General features: G+C 44.8%; 1 long non-coding RNA gene across 1 annotated transcript; it reads right to left on the reverse strand.

Moving 5' to 3' along the window:
- Window positions 1-6,890: 6,890 nt before the first annotated feature.
- Window positions 6,891-10,132, reverse strand: LOC117030363 (uncharacterized). The gene is made up of 3 exons (XR_004424375.1): window positions 10,023-10,132; window positions 8,194-8,384; window positions 6,891-7,029 (listed from the first exon to the last, which is right to left on the reverse strand). It is a non-coding gene; the product is annotated as an uncharacterized LOC117030363 (long non-coding RNA).
- Window positions 10,133-19,637: the final 9,505 nt, after the last annotated feature.

The following is a 19,637-nucleotide window of genomic DNA, read 5'->3' on the forward strand; positions in this document are numbered from 1 at the left end:
GCCCTGGAAGGTTGTATGCCTCTAGAAAATTGTCCATTTCTTCCAAATTGTCAAATTTGTTGGCATATAGTTGCTCATAGTAACTTCTTAAAACTTTTTGTATTTCTGCACTGTCTGTTGTCACTTCTCCTCTTTCATTTCTGAGTTTATTAATTTGGGTCCTCTCTCTCTTTTTTTTAATGAGTCTGGCTAAAGGTTTGTCGATTTTGTTTATCTTCTCTAAGAACCAACTCTTGGATTCATTGATCTTTTGTATTGTTTTTCTGGTTTCTATTTCATTTATTGCTGCTCTGATCTTTATTATCTGCTTCCTTGTGCTCCCTTTGGGCTTATTTTGCTGTTCTTTTTCCAGATCCCTTAAGTGTGAAGGTAAACTGTTGATTAGTGATGTTTCTTGTTTCTTTAGGTAGGCCTGCAAAGCTATGAATTTCCCTCTTAGGACTGCTTTCGCGGCATCCCATAGATTTTGGGTCGTCGTGTTTTCATTTTCGTTTGTCTCGAGACATCTTTTGATTTCTTCCTTGATCTCCTGCTTCACCTATTCGTTATTTAGTAATAAGTTATTCAGCCTCCATGAATTGGTGTGTCTTCCAGTTTTTTTTCCTGTAGTTCATTTCTAATTTCATAGCATTGTGATCACAGAAGACAATTGGTATGATTTCAATTTTCTTAAATTTATCAAGACTTGTTTTGTGGCCTAACATATGGTCTATCTTGGAAAATGTTCCATGTGCGCTTGAGAAAAACGTGTATTTTGCAGCATTGGGGTGAAATGTTCTGAAAATATCGATTAAATCCAAGTGGTCCAATGTATCATTTAAGGCTGTTGTTTCCATATTGATTTTCTGTCTGGAAGACCTGTCCCTTGTTCTCAGAGGTGTGTTGAAGTCCCCTACTATGATAGCGTTACTGTTGATCTCTGTCTTTATGTCAGTCAGTAACTGTTTTACATATTTAGGTGCTCCTATATTGGGTGCATAGATGTTTACTAGGGTTATGTCCTCTTGTCGGATCGATCCCTTTATTATTATATAGTGCCCATCTTTATCTTTTAATATGTTCTTCATTTTAAAGTCTATTTTGTCAGATATAAGTATTGCAACACCAGCTTTTTTCTCGTTTCCATTGTATGAAATATCTTACTCCAACCCTTCACTTTCAGCCTGTGTGTGTCTTTTGTTCTGAGGTGAGTCTCTTGTATACAGCATATACAAAGGTCTTGCTTTCTTATCCAGTCAGCCACCCTATGTCTCTTGATTGGAGCATTTAATCCATTTACATTTAAAGTGATTATTGATAGGTACATAGTTATTGCCATTTTTTAAATTTGTAGTTAGGTTGTTTTGATCTTTCTTCTATTTACAGAAGTCCTTTTAGTATTTCTTGCAATGCTGGCTTGGTGTTAATAAATTCCTTTAGCTTATTTTTTTCTGGAAAGCTCTTTATCTCTCCATCAACTTTAAATGATAGTCTTGCTGGATAAAGCAATCTAGGTTGTAGGCCTTTGTTTTCCATCACTTTGAGTATCTCCTGCCACTCCCTCCTGGCCTTCAATGTTTCTGTAGAAAAATCATTTGATAGTCTTATGGGAGTTCCCTTGCATGTAACCCTCTGTCTTTCTCTTGCTGCTTTTAGGATTCTCTCTTTGTCTTTAAGCTTTGCCATTTTAACTATAATGTGTCTTGGTGTGGACCTGTTTGGGTTTATCCTGGTTGGAACTTTCTGCACTTCCTGGGCTTGGATGTTGGTTTCCTTCATCACGTTGGGGAAGTTTTCGGACATTATTACTTCAAATATGTTCTCAATCCCTTGCTTCCTCTCTTCACCTTCTGGTATTCCTATGATGCGCATGTTGTTGCGCTTGATGTTATCCCAGAGGTCTCTTAAGCCATCCTCATTGTTTTTTATTCTTTTTTCTTTCCGTTGTTCCGTTTGGGTGATCTCTGCTACCTTGTCTTCTAAGTCGCTGATTCGATCCTCTGCTTCATCTAACATGCAGGTAATTCCTTCAAGTGAGTTCTTAATTTCGGTAATTGTGTTCTTTAGTTCTAACTGGTTGTTCGTTATGATTTCTACATCCTTCTTTATGTCTTCTCTAAGTTCCTTAAACATTCTTATCACCAGTGTTCTGAACTCTGTCTCTGAAAGGTTGGTTACGTCTGCTTCATTTGGTTCCAGTTGTGGAGGTTTCTTCTGTTCTTTTATTTGGGACGTGTATCTTTGTTTCCCCATTCTGGCTGACTCTCTGTGTTTGTTTTGATGTATTAGGTAGATCCCCTAGAGTTCTTAGTTCTTGCTAGGTTATCTTATGTAGTATGTGTCCTTTATATTTGACTTGCACTACATCGTTCTTCTCCTTTGCGTGTGCTCCAACGGTGACTCTTGTGTTATGTATATTGTCCTGTTCAAGAAGATCTTTAATTGCTTTTTGCTTGTGAGTAGGTGGGGTTAACTCCTAGGCTGACTCGTTGTGAGACTTGGCTCTGCCCACCGCAGGGCGTTCTGCTGCTTGAGGGTTGACCACTTAAATGTGGTTTGGCCTCTATGGGCTCTAGTGCCTGCAGAGAATTCCCTCTGGGTGTATGACTTGTAAGTCAAACCCGGTAGTAATCTGGTTTGGTCTGGAGTTGGCCTCTGGATATGTTGAATCTTGTGCCTCTTAAGCTGGGCCCTGGTAGGGCAGTTTCAGAACAAAGCAAATCACCAAGCACAACAGCAAAAACAACAACAAAGAAAAAAAATCAAATACATTCACATGTAAAAACACCCGATAACCCCCACTCGACACAGGAAAAGATATCAAAGATATTAAGACAAAGCAAAACAAAACAAAACAAAGCCAAACAAAAAGCAGTGCCAGTCTTGGCTTAAGCCCACCAAGTAATGTCCAGGTTGTCCTCTGCTGTACCTAAGAGCACCCTGCTTATTGCGCAGGCAGAGCCAGTCACCTGGTGCCCAGAGTGACTTTGGGGCTGTAGATTTAAATGCATGTGCTTGAGGGGTCTGGATGATAGGTTTTACAAAGTCAGTGCAGTTTCTGCCCTTGCATGCACATATGCACACTGAGAGTAGCACCACCAGCCCCGTGTCCAGTACTCCTGAGTCTTAGGGCACTTCTTCAGTGGGTGTGTGTATGGGGAGGTGCGGGCGGGAGATTTCTGAGCTGCTGAAAGCCCAGAGCTGCGTCTGCCTTACTGCTGATCCCTGGGAGTGTCTCGGCAGTTGCACTTGCCCCGCCCTAGGCAGGCCAGAAAGGGTGGGGGCTGGGGATGGAGGGGTCTTCTCTCTCCCAGCCCAGCCGCACGTCAACCTCTTTCCACAGGCCAGAAAAGGTGGTGGCTGGGGGTGGAGGAGTCTCTTCTCTCCTAGCCCAGCCAAAATCACACTCTTCCCAGTCTCCCTGGGTCAGGGCTGCCTGTCAGGCTTCCCAGAGCCTCAGCACTAAGGCTCCTCTGTAATCGGACACTACTCCTCAGTTCAGGGGCCAGTTTAAGTCTCTGGAAGGGCAGGGGTAGGATTGGAAGAGAGGGGCGGGGGAGGGGCCCAGGTATGGAGTCTGTGTTCTTTGTCCGCCCCAGGGCCCACTAGCCGCCCTCCCGGCGGGAGAGATCAGCCGTGGGATGCAGGGAAAGAGCCCACCTCCTGGTCTCTGTGCTCTCCGTTCCGCCCTGGGATCCGGGCACGATGCGCGTGCCCGGAACTGCGGGTGTCACCGTGGTTTTCCCCGCCACGGCCACTGCCGGCAGAGACCCCACGGGCCCGCGCATTTTCACACCGCTCCCTTCCATCCTTCCTTCCCCTGCTCGCCCAATTAGTGCACCTTCAAGTAATCCTTAGCTTCAAGTAATCCACGAGTCTCTTAGCTGTTCTGTGTGATGAGCAAAGAGTTCTTTGATGGGTTGTAGGTCCCGTTTGTAATAAGATCCGGAGGAGAACTGAGACAGTGCGCCCTGCTGCCGCCATTCCTATTCATTCATTCACACTCTTTTACTATCCATTTCCAGATACCATCCCAAACGAAGAATCTAGCCATTAAATAATCACTCGTTAACCTGTCCTCCAGCGCCAGTGTTTGGAGTCTTGCATACCTCACCTCCCACTCTGTGAGCTTCTCATGTGGGGAAACGTCCTGTATGAGATCCTAAGTTTATTAGTTTTATAACAGTGAAACGAATGAATGACCTTCAATTGCCAGGCTCGAAGGGCAAAAGAAGAGGCCAGGGAAAGGTCTCCAGGTGACCACTTTGGTGATGCTGGCAGTTGTCTGACTGTCGTGCACAGTCTTGTTCCCCCCTCCACTTCAGTGGTGGCCTCCACAGTCACTGGGTGTCTGCACCCTTAGGAGGCAGAGGTGAGAAAATGGGGACTGCGTGGGTTCTATCCATAGAGATCCCCGTATATTGTCCTGGAGTGAGGCCTGGGAAACACTTGCTTTTGAAATCTTCCCAGGTGCTTGTAACACAGAGCCAGGGTTGAAGAACAGTTGGTGGGACTTTCTTCATCCCCACATGCAATGGTGGGAACAGTCTTTCCATTTCTGGGGACTAGTAACGACAGAGGGAAACGGAACCTGTAAACCTTCCAGGATAAATTCCACCCTTTGGGGTGCTCAATACATGTAATCTTTTAATCTCTTTAGAAATAATAGTAATAACTGATAAAACTTTTTTTATGTCATTATGTTTTTCACTACGTCCTCAAACACTACTGTGAAATGAACATTAAATCACAGAAAGACAAAGTAACAACAGAGTGATGACTGCCTGTTTCTATGTGTAGGTCTGTGCATGTCTCTGGGTGTGTGTGTGTGTAAAAGTGTGTATCTGTTTCTGTGCCAGTGGGTATAAATATATGTCTGTGTGTAAAGGTTTATTTTACGGTATGAGACTCAGGGAGGGCTTCACAGAGGACGAGACGTGAAAGGGACCTTAGAGATGAGGTTGTCAGCTGTCCTGTACAGGGAACGAAACAGAGGCAAAGGGAGCACCACAAGTCCTGGTATACTGGTGTGACCCACGTAACACGCGAGTGGCAGTTAGACACCTATGGCTGTGCACAGAATCCTGGGTGAGCAGGGAGAAGAGGTCGGAGGGATGCCAGGGACGGGTCATTCCCGGCCTCGTGTGCGACAACAATGGTGGGCCTGGTCCTCACAGCGATTCCATTCGGAATCTCTCAGGGGGTTGCAAGAGCTCCTTGTGTGCACCATGCATAGTATGCAAACTGAACATGCAATGTGTTTCACAAAATAGGGACCAATCCCAGTGCACGTTTTCTGATGTGATTAAGACTACACATCTGTTGTAAAAGTATTGGAGACAACAGGTAATAGCAGATGATTGTTATCTTCTATTTTCTCAATCTCAGTTTGAATAAATATCCTATTATAATTGGAGAATGGGCTTATCACTAAGAATAAGTCTTCGTGCTTGACACATTCAGAAACACATGACGTCTAGCATTTCATGGTTACAGGCATAGGATCCGATTCACATTTGTTTCAGGAGGGTCACCGTGATGTCAATGAGTAGAGTGCGCTGCAGGAAGGGTATCAAGACCCCAGGAGACCACTTGGGAGACTTTGGCACCCGCCAGGCAGACAAGGAAAGGACCGTGATGATGGCTGTGTGGGGGGAAAGGACCGGAGCCGCGTGGGGCTCTGGAAGTGGACGGGGCAGCACGTAGCCGACTCTTAGATGTCAGGAGGGAGGTGCATTGCAATAGGGTCATAATAGTCCCCCAAAAGATATCCACATCTGAAACCTGGAACTTGTGATTTATCCTCCAAGGCAAAGAAGGGTTTGCAGAGGTGATAAAGTTACAGATTTTGAGTTAGGGAGATATTCCTGAATTTTCTTCTGAATTCTAGATGAAGGAGGCACAGGGAGATTTGCACACACGGAAAGAGGAATGCAATGTCACCTCATGGGGCACTGATTATAGTGATATGGGCACAAGACCAGGCATGTCACCTGCCTTCCAAACTGGAAGTTCCATGAACAGATTTAAATCCTGAGTTTCCAGAGCCAGCGCGACCCTCCTGACACTGTGTGTTTGGCAGACTCTTACGGATTTTAGCCTGTTGTCCTCCCCACGTTGAGAAAATAAGTTAAGCCACCACGTGTGTGACGGTGTGTTACAGCCGACCCTGGAAATGAGTCCGGGGGCCTATGATGTATCCAAGTTTTCTGAGTCACCTCCATTAGCCTGGGTGGGGACCATAGAGGAGGCATAGGCGGGGGGCACACACTGTGTGGATTTTATATGCTCTCTCGGAAATAAGTGCGGATTGCTTGCGTGGCATTGTCCAGACGGCAGCTGGAAGCTTGTTTCTGCATCTTTAGGGACAAGAGGGATGAAGCAGTGGCCGCGCGGTGCAGGCAGTGAAGACCAATGTGAGCGAGCAGAGCGACATGAGCTCGCTGGAGGCTGAACCCTGAATTCACTACCAACTGAGAGGGGGACAGAAAACAAGTGATACGGGATCATCTTAGGATTGAGGGACAGTGAAGGGGTGAGGACCAGGCAGGATGTTTGTGGTTATGATGAGGATGGAATAGCAGTGACGCTGCTGGCTGGGAACCACGTGACTGGCCAGACAGTGAGGCCGCGGGTATCCCTCAGGTGAGGCCCAGGAGCAGGAACGTTGTGGTTGCTTTCTACACCTAACCGTCCTTTTCACTCATGGCCCTGCGACTGGGAAATCTGTAAGTAATGCAGGATGGTCCTGAGCAAATATTGCCTCTTGTGATCCCTGCACCTCAGGCCAACATGGGTACCCGGACGCTGGGTCCTGAAATGTACTACTGACTACTGAAATGTACACGTCATGATGAAACCACCCCATCCAGACCAGAGACTATTGGCTGATAAAAAGACACGCAGAGAAGTGCAGGGTGAGTGATTTATTGAAGCAAGATGTTGAAACCTTTACATTTTCTGGGAAGATCATGTCACATGGAACGTCAGAGATCAATGTGTGTAAGATTCTTTTTCAACCTAGGAGGCACATGTGGACACTAATTTCGTCTGAAATAGAAGAAGACAGAACGGGGATGTCAGTCATGCTGCTCCCGGACGTGACATGTTTACACAGGCTGTTGGTCAAAACCAAGATGTGGAAGAAATATTTCAACCAACAAAGTCATCGGAGGGCCCCAGGCAGGACAGCCGTGCGAGTGGTGAACTCCGACGATTAGGTCCACTTACAACAACCCATGCTGCTCAGGAAAGAGCCATGTCCACAGCCTGGCAAGGGAACCCTGAGGGACCCAAGAGAAGGACTCAGGATTCTAATGGACGGAGGAGTGGGGTGAAGAGCAGCCCAGCATTTGCTTTCTCTGAGCCCGACTTCCCAAGACTGTATTTTTTCACTCTGAGGGTGACATGGGGTTGAGGGACCGGGACAGGGGTGGGAGGGGCCTGGGAAGTTCTGCTTTCTGATTTCCAGCCTGGAGGTGTGGAAATTCAATGTGATGGCACATGTATTTCTCCGCTTTGAGCACCCAGGTATCATGGAAATTTGAAGAAACCTGACTTAATTCAAGCAACATTGGGCTGAGACACCTTTAAATATCTGATTTCTTCATAAAGACGTGATGTAAGTGTTTCCATTTCATATGAGGCTGCAGGAGCCATCACAGGGGGTGGCTCTATTCACGGGCAGTAATACGTGAGGGGTGGGAAGCTGGGCAGAGATACGAGGAGTGGGCCTTGGTCTGCAGGAGCTCAGAGACCCCAGCCGGTGACCCTCCCTCGGGTCAGAGGTGGGGCTAGTGCCCGCCCTCCCGCTGTCTCCCCTTCAACACTCCCAGCACTCCCCGTGCGATTCCCCAGTGCCTGTGTCTCTGGGTGAGGGGAGCTCGAACCCCGACAGCTCCTGGGCAGGGAGGCAGGCTCTGGGCGTCCAACATGGCTGCATGGGCCCCTGGTTGTCCTCCCCCTGAGGACACTGAGGGGAACCTGGCGCCCAGGGAGATGACCTGAGAAGACAGATCAGGCCCAAACTCTCTGCAGTTCAAGTACAGCTCAGCAGGTGTCATGTGCTCATCCACCCTGAGGCCAGGGATCAACCTCTCACACGTGAGCAGGGGCAGGGTCCTCTGCCTCCTGTCTCCTCACAGAGCAGATGCCAACCCTCCTCCGGGCTGCACACTGAGCAGAAGCCTCTGTGCAGAAAGAAAAAGAATTTACCACAAAACTTAGATATTTCTCTCGGTGAAAATAGGATATCCTGTTAGTTACTTCTGCCTTCAGTCTCACCACGTCCTGAGCAGCTTTTGGAGGTGGATTAAAAAACTGAAGAATGCCCTCGTAGGTGGGTACAGAATCCAAAAGGAAGCTTCTCACTGTACTAGTAAGGGATGGACACATTTTTGCATTGGCTGGAATATAAGAGAAAGAAATACAATTGATATAAAGAAAGTCACTTTTTCTCTCTGATGTTAGACCTGGAGAGGAACCCCAGCGGTTTTATGGTCTCATCACACAATTGTGCCAATGACCGTGCAAACCCTGGAAGTCCTGACTACGTCAAGGTCACAGAGCAAGGGAGCCCTGCAAAACAATTTGAGGGATCCCTAGTTCAGTTTTTATTCTTTCTAAAAGACACTAACTGTTCTCCACATCTCTCCTGCTGTGCTGAAATTCACCTTCCCTAGATTTCAAAAACGAAGGTTTGCCTTTCCATAGAATGACACCTTCTTTGTTCTTGGATATCGAGGAAGAGGAGATTGTAGTGATCAATCTTTCAAGTAAACGGTAGAGTCATATCTCACCAGAGATCATAGAATGGGGAATAAATCTGGAGAGAGGTCAGTAAAACCGTTAAGTATTGGAAGATGCTCTTTGGAAACTAAATTAAGCAATGGAATTATGTCATTGGATGCCGACATAGCTACAAACTTAAAAAAATATGCCTTGAAGTGTAACACATCTGAAGCTTATACACAAAACTATGATTGGCTCTAATATTCTGCACCGATGTACAGATTTCTTTAGAGAGGGTGGGAGGTGGGTACTCGGAGTTATTTTTGACCCCAATGCAATTGTGCTGAGACTTGAAGTAACCCCTTTCCTGGTCTGGATAATCCATCCCCTCAGTCGTTGCAATCACCTGGAGCCTGGAAAGTGTGCTACCAGGCTCTCATCTGACCCTAATCACAGAGCACGGGGAAGAAGAGGAGGCTCCGAAAGTCAGATGAAAGAGAAAGACTCCAAAAGACTTGGGTCAGGATCGAGGAGGTGGAGACACACAAAAGTGTTGTTGGATGAATGGCTAGAATTAGTTCAGAGCAATGGTGATGGAGCCCTAGCGATTGCTCTGGTTCTGCTCCCATTGCGCTCGTGCTCTCAGACGACCAGCAGGGATTGCAGGCCGAGTGCTGCTTATTGGCAAAGCCCATGGAAGATTTATTATTCAGAATCGGAGAACGCTGGCTCTCCTTGAACTGAGAAGTAAAACCCTCCAGCTGTAACACTTTGTGAGTCTCAAGCTATGAGTTAGCCAGCTGTGGACTCACCTGGCCCTTAAAGGTCCCGGGCAGGAGAACGTCTGATGACTCCCGGATAACGACTGGATACTGATACCTAGAGCTGGTCTCTGGACCTACTTAATGTTACTGCACCGTCATAGCTACTCTCGGTGGAAGCTGTGAAACCCAGTGAGAGGAGACCTGGTTGATTAAGCATTGTGTTCAAGGTCACAACACTGCCAAGTGGCAGAACAATGATTCACATCCCAATTTAATTATGTCCTGTTGCTTCTGAAAACATGATCACAGACAAGGAGTGAGGCTTCAGATGGAAAACTCTGAAATGTGCCTGCAATGATATTTTTTAAATGAAAGTTCCAGAGTATTGGGAATTGATTATATGAACCCTGAGCTTCGGGGGACTGGGTCCCGAGAGGTGGAAAAAGTTTGAATTGGGATCTGTTCACCCCCTTCCCCAAAATAAGTCATGTAGTTCAGAGAAGATAACTTACCAGGGCAGATGCCAGTCTGGTTAGCAATGATACTCACCCTCGTAGCAGCAAAAGGCCAGAGTGACCAGCAGGACAGGAAAGGACAGCCTCATGGTTTCTTTTGCTTTGAGTTTTCAGTGTTTGCAAAAGATGAGCAATGACAGGAGCTGGACTCAGGAGCCTGGGAGTCCAGGGCTATAAGTACCTAGTGAGCCTCACTGGTCCTGCCCACACAGGATGTGGCAGGTCACAAGGCCTGGCGTCCAGCCCTCCCTTCCTCCCTGAGGCTGATGCCATCCATCTGTGTCACACACCTCGGTGACTGGTCAAAGCTAGGTGTTGCTGGCACCAAGCTCCTCACCTTTGTAGCAAAGCTGAGGTTGTAGCTTTACAAATGAATAGTCAGTGAATTGATGGGAGCCGCCCTGGAATGAAGCTCCTTAATGGAAGCTCAGTGTCCGATAAGCTCATCTTGACTTATCATCGTGAGTGGCACCGTGAAGAGGATCATCAAATACGCCCGGAATGAATGAATAAATATTAGTAACAAAGCACTAATTCTGGTTAGGGTAAAAATAATCAGTGGTTTCAGCATCCCAAAAGAAAACAGTGCCAACAGGAAGACTACCTCCGCGAACTCACTTCCTTCTCTAACAGAATATTTCCAACAATATCAAGAGAGATTTCCTATCAAATCCAGTGCTAATTCGATCGAAAGAAGCCCCCGTTCAGTTTCCCGTGTCCAATCGCAGGATCACACGGGGTCATCAGGACCCAGCAGTACAAGCGCCCGGCGGGCAGGTCCTCAGCCTCCCCAACCATAAGCAGAGTGCTCTATGGACAATTTGGGGTGGGGGCGTGATCGTTCTGAGGAAAGGCGTTAGCAAGTAGCCTGTTACAGGGCAGCGTGCTTGACAGCCTCTCAGAACAGACAGAACTTTGACATGAAGAAATGTTGGGAGGAGGGATCCGAGGCAACAGCATGAGGGACCAGACAGCTTAAACCATGCGGCTTGTTGGGAACATAGGACCCAGGTTCCCCTGAAACGTACAGGAATGCACGGTGGGAGAGGGAGGGCTTTGTGCCTGGAGAGACAGAGTGGGCCACAGCAAGCAGGTTCCATTTTATCTGTGGGCAATGCAGGCAGCGTGAATGGCTGAGGTCAGACACACCTAGATTTTCGCCCTGGTGTTTTCTTGCTGTTATTCACATGTGAAGTCAAAATCACATGGGATTTTTACATTCAGTATCACGGCATAATCGAAAAATTCAAATGAAAATTACACGTGTTGGTGTGTATGTGGAGAGTTAAGAATACTTGTGGAGCTTTGTTGGGGATATAAAAGGGTGCAGGCACTATGGAAAGAGTCTGGAGGGCCTTCCAAAATAAAAATAGCATTACGATTGATCGACCTGGTCGTCCTCTGAATACAGACACAAAAGAATTGAAAGCTGACAGTGGGGAAGGCTGTTCCTGCACGGACATAAAGGGTATATGGGAACTCCATTTATTCTCTGCTCAATTTTTCTGGGAACATAAACTGCTCTAAAAAATAAAAACTATAAACAAAGACAACCATCTAGGTGAGAACATTCCCTTCTAATGAAGGGGGAGAATGAGAATAAGCAATGAGTCAATGAATCGGTCATGATATATATAATAGAGGGATGATCAGCTATCAGAGAAATTTAAGAGAATCTACTGGAAATAACTGTTAGGACAGATAAAAGCTCATTATGGAGCCGCCTACAAGATCAGCATAGAAGGAACAATCAGGTTCCATCATCCTGTGTCACCCTGACATGACGCAAACGGGAAATGACACCATCGGCCACAGGGACGTCAGCACAAGAAAAGTATATTGAAGTTTACACAAGTGAAGCACGCAAAGCTTGAAGGGTAAAACGATGGAATTTACTCACCGATCACAAGGAATGTAAAAATCCGGGGCACACACTTGTTCCTGAAGGAAATATTAGAATATTTAAAGATGGCAACTGTTCTCAAGGGTGCTGTAGTTTCAATCCAGGCCATATCAGATTCCTAATCAGGCTGTTTTAGACTTTGTTTTCAAATGCTGTTTGGATCTTTCAATTTTAGAATGGATTCATTTATTGAGTAGTGAGGAATAGCCCATTTTTAGGGCCACACTACCTGGGTTTATGGTCAGCTGGAACTTAGCACTTGTGGAGCCTTCAGCAAGGCGCCGACAAGCCCTGCCTCAGTTTCCTCATCAGTAAAATAAGGGTCATAATAAAAGCCCGTGTCATAGGATTTGTGTTAGGATAAAGAACTTAATACAGAAACAATGCTCAGCACAGGGTCTGGCAATAAACGTCAGCCACTACAATTACGCAACACAGAGGAAACAGTGTAAGTAATAGTCAAACAGAATAAATCACCTCATTCCAAAATATAAATATCAAACTGAGTCTAACCAAATCAGCCATTGGGGAATGTTTATTTATGCTAAAGGCTAACAAAATGTACTTCTGAATTTGGCTATGGTTCCATTGTGTTTTCTCTCAGGTAACGGAGAAAAATGAGATAGTTACTTTTCCATCATCTCATTTTTGTTTTATGATCACATCTAAGACTGTTACTGTGATTTTCAAATCCTAAATACTGAACATTGGAACTACGGGTAAAGGGTGGTGGGTGGGGGGAGGTATGATTTATCCCGAGGCACAGGGCCTCTGGACTGCTGTCCTCAGCAGGATGCACTGGGGACAAACATCCTTTTGGCTGAGGTGGAACCCAGGGCTTCTCCAGGACTAAGTCTGACTGGTTAACACGTATGTGGGTTGGAAACATGGAGGACGTCACTTCTGGGTCTTCATGACCATGTGTACTTTTACATAATACTTCTCATCTTGTTAGTCTGGTTCTCATTTCCCACCTCCTCTCTCATAAACATTCTCACTCCCATTTCCAAAGACAGAAAGTGTACACGTCACCCATCACGTCTTACACAGCATTGACTCTGCATGTATAAATCTCTAGGCTCCCTAAAAATAATGCAAAGTCACATTTTGAGATACACAAAATTTTGCCTACAGAGAGTGGTGTCTGATTCCATGCTTGGAATAAAATGAAAGGAGGACCTAAATTATCCATGGTGGATAAACCATTAAAAATAATTTTGAGTGATATATCACAGTGTCTTTTTTGGCCAATATCCTAGAAGAATCCAGCAATTCAAGTGACATTGCTACCACAAACTTATTCTTCTCGTATCTGCACAATCATGTGACAAGTATTTTCAGACTTTTTATAAAGATGAAAAACATGACTAAAACTGCCTTATTTTAGCCTTAAGTGATATTATTCAGGGATATGTAGAATCAAGCAGGCCCCATTCGTCTCATTAACAGATGTATTTATCAATAACATTTGACTTCATATATATAAGAAGTATGAAAAATTGAAATTGATATGTTTATCCAAAATGTGCGCATCCCTGATGGCGCCCTGATCAGCATCGTACCTTATCTCACAAACTCCATCAGCCATGTTACTACTCCTCGCGATGCCATTGTGCAGGCGTGACCCCAGCAGATTATGCCCTGAGCTCCTCAGGGAAACCTGTGGGCTGATGGAGCCACTTCTGTCTACTCCCCGGACGACCTGCCAGCAGCCCTCGTACACCCGACAGGGACTCAGACCTCTTGCTACAAGCATGAGCTGCAACGGGAGGCCCATGACATTGATAGGCCGTTCAGCGTCAGAGATGGTTTCCTTCACCTGTTGGCCAACTCTTGCCATAACTCAATTGTCCTATGCTGGCTAAATGTCTCTCTGTGTCCTCCCTACAGAAAAAAATGAAGGAAAAAAGCAGAAATGCTTGGTTTTTCCAATAATTTGGAAAATTATTGGGGAAAAATCTCCAAGTCCAAAAATCTCCAGATTTTTCCAATAATTACTCACTGTGCGCAGTGCCCTACTTGTGCCTTTCCTAATGCTGGGATCCAGTCCATGTGCCATTTCAGACACAACATGGAGTTTGAAGACCCTTCACCCAGGTTCACCTTGATTTTATCCCAAGGTGAACCCATCACGGGGCTTGTCATGTGACCCAGCCATACCATGGACTCTCCCAGGATGGCCTGGCCCTTCCACAAATCATTTGTGACGAATCATTCATTACAAATACATTTAGCCTCAGCAATGTAATTTTTCACTTTGAATTTGAAAATAAGCAGTTGTATTTTCATACGAGGTCGGAGTTTTACGGTCCCGAACTCATCCTAGAAAAAGTGCTGCACACCTCGGTGCTGAATATCACTATGATCACCTGGTTCCCTCTGGTTCAATAGAAGTAACGTTAGCACGCACTACTTTAGAGTGATATTGCCATTGACTTTGACAATTGATTTTATTTGTTCTAAATAGTTTTCTTCTATTATTAATTAGCTTAGGATTTTTACTAGGAAAAGTCACCAGATTTAGTCAAATACCATTAATCTGTTCACGTAATTACAAGGTTTTTTGTATTTATTGGTTTAGGTGATAATGTTCATTATAGCTTATAAAGTTGAGGTGGACACATGTTTCTGGAATTCACTATGTATTTAACTGTTTTTAAGACAAGACTCCTCTCTGACCTATATCTTTTTGGTATGCAGAAGAGAAATTTTGTTACAAACACACACACACACACACACACACACACACACACATTGACATACTACAGCAGTTAGGGGAGTGCTCAGGGGACCCTATAACTCAGGGGGTCTAGGAAAAGGAAACTCTTTTCACAGTAATGTTAAGATTTATTTTACTCGTTCATTCTCATTCTCTCACAAGTGTATAGTAGAACTTTCCAGAGGCTACATGACCTGTACATTGCAACAGAGGTAAGACTGAAGCAAATATGTGAATCCAGCTGTCTTCTATTAAGCCAGATCCAGAGACTGGGGAAGATCTAAGTAAAGCTACTCCAGGCACTGGGAGGGAGATATTTGAGGTTTTTCAAAGCAGGTTTGGCACCACAACACCGGTGTCATGAAAGCATCACTAAATCTAAGTGAACAGGGGAAAGGAAAAGACTCAAATCAACATTGTCGTCTTGGACACGTTGATTCGGCAAGTCAACCACGACTGGACATCTGATCTGTAAATGTGGTGGGGTCAAGAAAAAAAAGCAAAGAACAATTTTTTATTAGAATTTATTGGGGTGACAAGGGTAGTAAATTACATGGGTTTCAAGTGTATGATTCTGTAACTTGAGAAGGGAGCTGCTCACATGGGAAATGGCTCCTTCAAGGACGTCTGGGTCTTGGATAAAGTGAAACTGACCTGAGATATCACCATTGGTATCTCCTTGTGAAATCTGAGACTGGTCGGAGAAGTAAGAGTTAATAGGAGAGAGCTTGTGAGCTGGCAGAAGCGAGCTTCAACATTCACTGCTTGGCTCTGACTCCCCTGGCTAGCACTGCACCTGCAGGCTGACAAGCACCATATATTCATCACAGTGGGAGACAAATATTCTCAGCTGCAATGGCAACCCCGTACAAACTAACAATCTCCCATCCTAGATGGGAACAGAACGGTTCCCAACCACAACAGCAACTCCCCTGCCAGCTGAGATCCATCATAGATGAGAACAGGACAGTTTCCAGGAGACACTTGTAACGGCAGCACCCCTGCAAGCTGGTAAGCACCCTACATCCTGCATGGAAAAAATATGGAACCCCAACACTCCTTCTCATCCGGTCACCTCTCTCCCATGGGACTCTACTCTGGCTTAACTTCTGCCAGCATCTCTCTCTTCCCCTTCTGTCTCTGCAGCTGTCTCCATCAGACGCTGCCCTGGCCAACTTCCGCCAGTATCTCTCTCTTACCCGTCTTCCTCTGCACCTCTCCCTCTCAGGCTGCCCTGTCAAAACATCTGCCAGTTCCAAACAGAACTGTCTTTCTCTCTCTCTTAGATTTTCAATAAATCGTCTTACTTTTGTATAGTAAATACTTTTGCATTCTGCGAACGACCAGGGGTTAACTCTATGCCAAGACAGAGACCAGCAAATATTATTTGACCATTGCCCATGCTCCAGAACACAGAGACTTTGTCAAAGACACGAAAAAGGCTGACAGTGCTGTCCTCATTGTTGCTGCTGGTGTTGGTGAAATTGAAGCAGGTCTGTCCAAGAATGGAAAACCCATGAGCACACACTTCTAACTTACACACTGGCTGTGAAACAACTAATTCTTGGTGTTAACAACAAGGATTCCACTGAACCACCTTACAGCCAGAAGAGACACGGAAATCGTTAGGGAAGTCAGCCCCTGCTTCAAGCATATTAGCTACAACCCAGACACAGTAGTATTTGTGCCAATTTCTTGTTGGAATGGTGACAACATGCTGCAGCGACGTGCTAACATGCTTTGGTTGAAGGGATGGAAAGTCACCCGTAAAGAGGGTAGTGTCAGTGGATCCACGCTGCTTGCAGCTCTGGATTGCATCCTGCCACAAACTCGTCCAACTGAAAAGCCTTTGTATCTGCTCCTCCAGGAAGGCTACAAAATTGGACGAATTGGTACTGTCCCTGAGGGCCGAGTGGAGACAGGTGTTGTCAGACCCTACACAGTGGTCACCTTTGTTCCAGTCAGCGTTACAACTGAAGGAAAGTCTCTTGAAATGCACCGTGAAACTTTGAGTGAAGTTCTACCTGGGGACGACACTGGCAAGAAGTGTCTGTCAAAGATGATTGTTGTGGCAATGGGCTGGTGACAGCACAAATGACTCAGGAATGAAGCTGCTGGCTTCACGGCTCAGGTGATTATGCTGAACCCCCCAGGACAAATCAGTGCCAGATGCACACCTGTGCTCCATTGCCACCTGCTCACATGGCTTGCAAATTTGCTGAGATGAAGGAGAAGATTGATCATCGTTCAGGGAAAATCAAAAGCAGGAAGTTGGCCCGAAATGGTGGAAATCTGGTGATGTGCCATCATTGACCTAGTGCCTGGCAAGCCCAGGTGTGTTGAGAGCTTCTCTGACTACCCTCCTCTGGACCGTTTTGCTGTGTGTGACGGGAGAAAGACAGTTGCTGTGGGTGTCACTAAAGCAGTGGACAATACGGGTGTAGGAGCTGGCAAGGTCACCATGTCTGCGCACTGAGCTCAGAGGGCTCAATGAACATTATCCTCAATACCTGCCACCCTAGTCTTAGTCGGAGTCTTTAGAACTCTTTGTCTCGATTGGCCTTTGAAGTTTAATAGTAAAAGACTGGTGAATGATTACAATACATTTTAGAACCTTCACAAGGAAAGGAGAATGTTTTATGGATCTGCTGGGTTTTCTGTGTGGCAGTTGTTAAGTTATTAGTTTTTTAAATGAGTACCATTTAATAGAAACAACTTGACCAAAAATTGTCACGGAAGTTTGAGACCCATTGAACAAAGTTTAATGAGAAATCTGTGTGTTCTTTGGATCAACACTGGGACTTCCTCCACTACTACATATGGGAAAGGCCTAAGTAAGAGGGGCCCTTTGTCTATTTCTGGTGTTACATCTGCTCAGACTTTAGAATTTGACAATTTGTGGTCTAAATTTTTTTACTGGATGTGCACTTTGGGTTTTTTTCACGTTGTCTTAAGGGAAAGAATCATCTATTTACATAGACTAAATCTATGGGAAGGGGGTCTGTTGTTGCAAAGCGTTGTTGCCACGCTTCACAGGTGAGGACGCATAAGGAAACAGTAACTTGGTTTATAGAGACCCAAAATTGTAAAATTAAAGTCCACATATTACATACTAAACTTGGTGTAGTTACATCAATATTCAGTAAAGTTGTTGTGTCAAATTTAGTTTTTCAGCTATTAAAATGTGAATTCTCACATTTGAAATCCTGAGGTAGTTTTAAGAACCTAAAATGAGGCTTAAATAGTATTGAGCACTTTTAAATGAGTATCATTACTACATTACTCCATTACTACAGTTATTTGTATCCAGATTCCACGAAAAATAAATGATACTGAAGTTGGATAAAAAGAGAGTGAGAGTGAGAGAGAGACATTTGAGTAAAGAACAAGGAAGTGAGAGAAACTGAAGAGCGAGTAAAACAGGATTTAGCAATTGTTGCACACTGCATATTCTTATGTGTTTTAGAAACGCACTTAAAAGTAATTATGTAAAGTTGTTTTCAGCTGTTGGACTGTGTGTTTTTGGAAAACACACTGCAGAGACAGGACCAAGTGGGCAAGTTATTCTATTCTGGTACCTAAATACTTCCTGAGTCTCTGATCTTCTTTACCTTCAAAATATTACACTTGTATAACTCCATCTTCCTACTTTATTGTCATTATCTGAGCATATTAAAAACAATGGTTTGGCATTATCACATCTCCGTCCAATGTAGTGGGCCAGGACAGGGGAGATGCTCCTGACCCACCAGAGTCGGCGGAGTGAGGCAGTGGGAGTGTTCCCACGGGGTGGAGGCAGTGAAGCGTGCACTGATGGGAGATTCTCGAAATGAGAACAAAATGGCATAAAAGTGAAGGGCTTTAAATTATCACCAGGAGCCAGTGTCTCTAAATAATCTCACTAGTGACACGCTCCTCCCTGACGGACATTCTAAATGATTGTTTCCTTGACCGGAGCAGACTGTCAATAACACGTGGTCAGCAAAACTGCTCAGCACAGTGTCAGAGGGTAAATGTCAGAGATTACACATATGTAAAAAGCAAATAGAAATACTAAGTCAAACAGAAGAAATCACCTCAAACAGAAAGTCAAATATCAGAGAGTCTGTCTCTGCCAGCAAGGAATGTTTATTTATCCTGAATGTTAATTTAATGAGCTTCTGAATCTCCTCTGTTTCCATTGGGAATTCTCTCAGTTAAGATAAGATCACTACTTTTCAATCACATAATTTACCGTTTTATGATCATGACTGAGTCACTGTTATTGTGATTTTAAGATCCTAAATACCTGATTTCGGAACGAAGGCTGAGGAGGGCGATCGGTGGGGATAAGAACCACTTCCCCCAGGCACACAGGGTCTCTGGACTCCTGTCCTCAGCAGGATGTGCTGGTCACACATGTCCCTTCTGGCTCAGGTTGGCATCCCAGGAATTCTCTAGCCCTTTGATCTTCAAAGTGGTGAACTCATGCCAGGGGAGTAAATCTTTTCAGGAACCACTTCTAGATGGTAACATCCAATGTACGTTACACATACATACGTGTGCTTTCACTGACTTCGTTTCTTTCCTCCACTTTCATAACCATTCCTGCTACAGTTTACCAAACACAGAGATGGACCATCCTCCATCGGAATCTCCATATAGACTACTGACTGCATGTACAAATCGCCAGACTTCAAGAAAAAATTGAAGCATACTGTGGTGCAGGAAATGTTTTCAATAGAAAGTGATTTCTACATGCTTGCCTTTATAAAGTCAGAGGAGGACCTAATTAAACCGTGGCTGGAAAATCATTAAAAATCATTTCAGTGACAATGTGTACCCTATAGCTCAAAGGGATTCAAAGAATCAGGTGACATCACTACTAGAAACTCATTCTTTTGTATCTGCACATTCATGTGACAAGTATTTTCAGTATTTACATGCTTAAGGTGGAAACCATGAACAAAATTTCCTCATGTTAGTAATCAGTAATGTAATCCATGGATATATAAAATTAAAGAAGGGCCTCTTTCTGTTCATTGAGA

The sequence above is a fragment of the Rhinolophus ferrumequinum genome, chromosome 11, assembly GCF_004115265.2.
Source record: "Rhinolophus ferrumequinum isolate MPI-CBG mRhiFer1 chromosome 11, mRhiFer1_v1.p, whole genome shotgun sequence".
NCBI classification, from domain to species: domain Eukaryota; kingdom Metazoa; phylum Chordata; class Mammalia; order Chiroptera; family Rhinolophidae; genus Rhinolophus; species Rhinolophus ferrumequinum.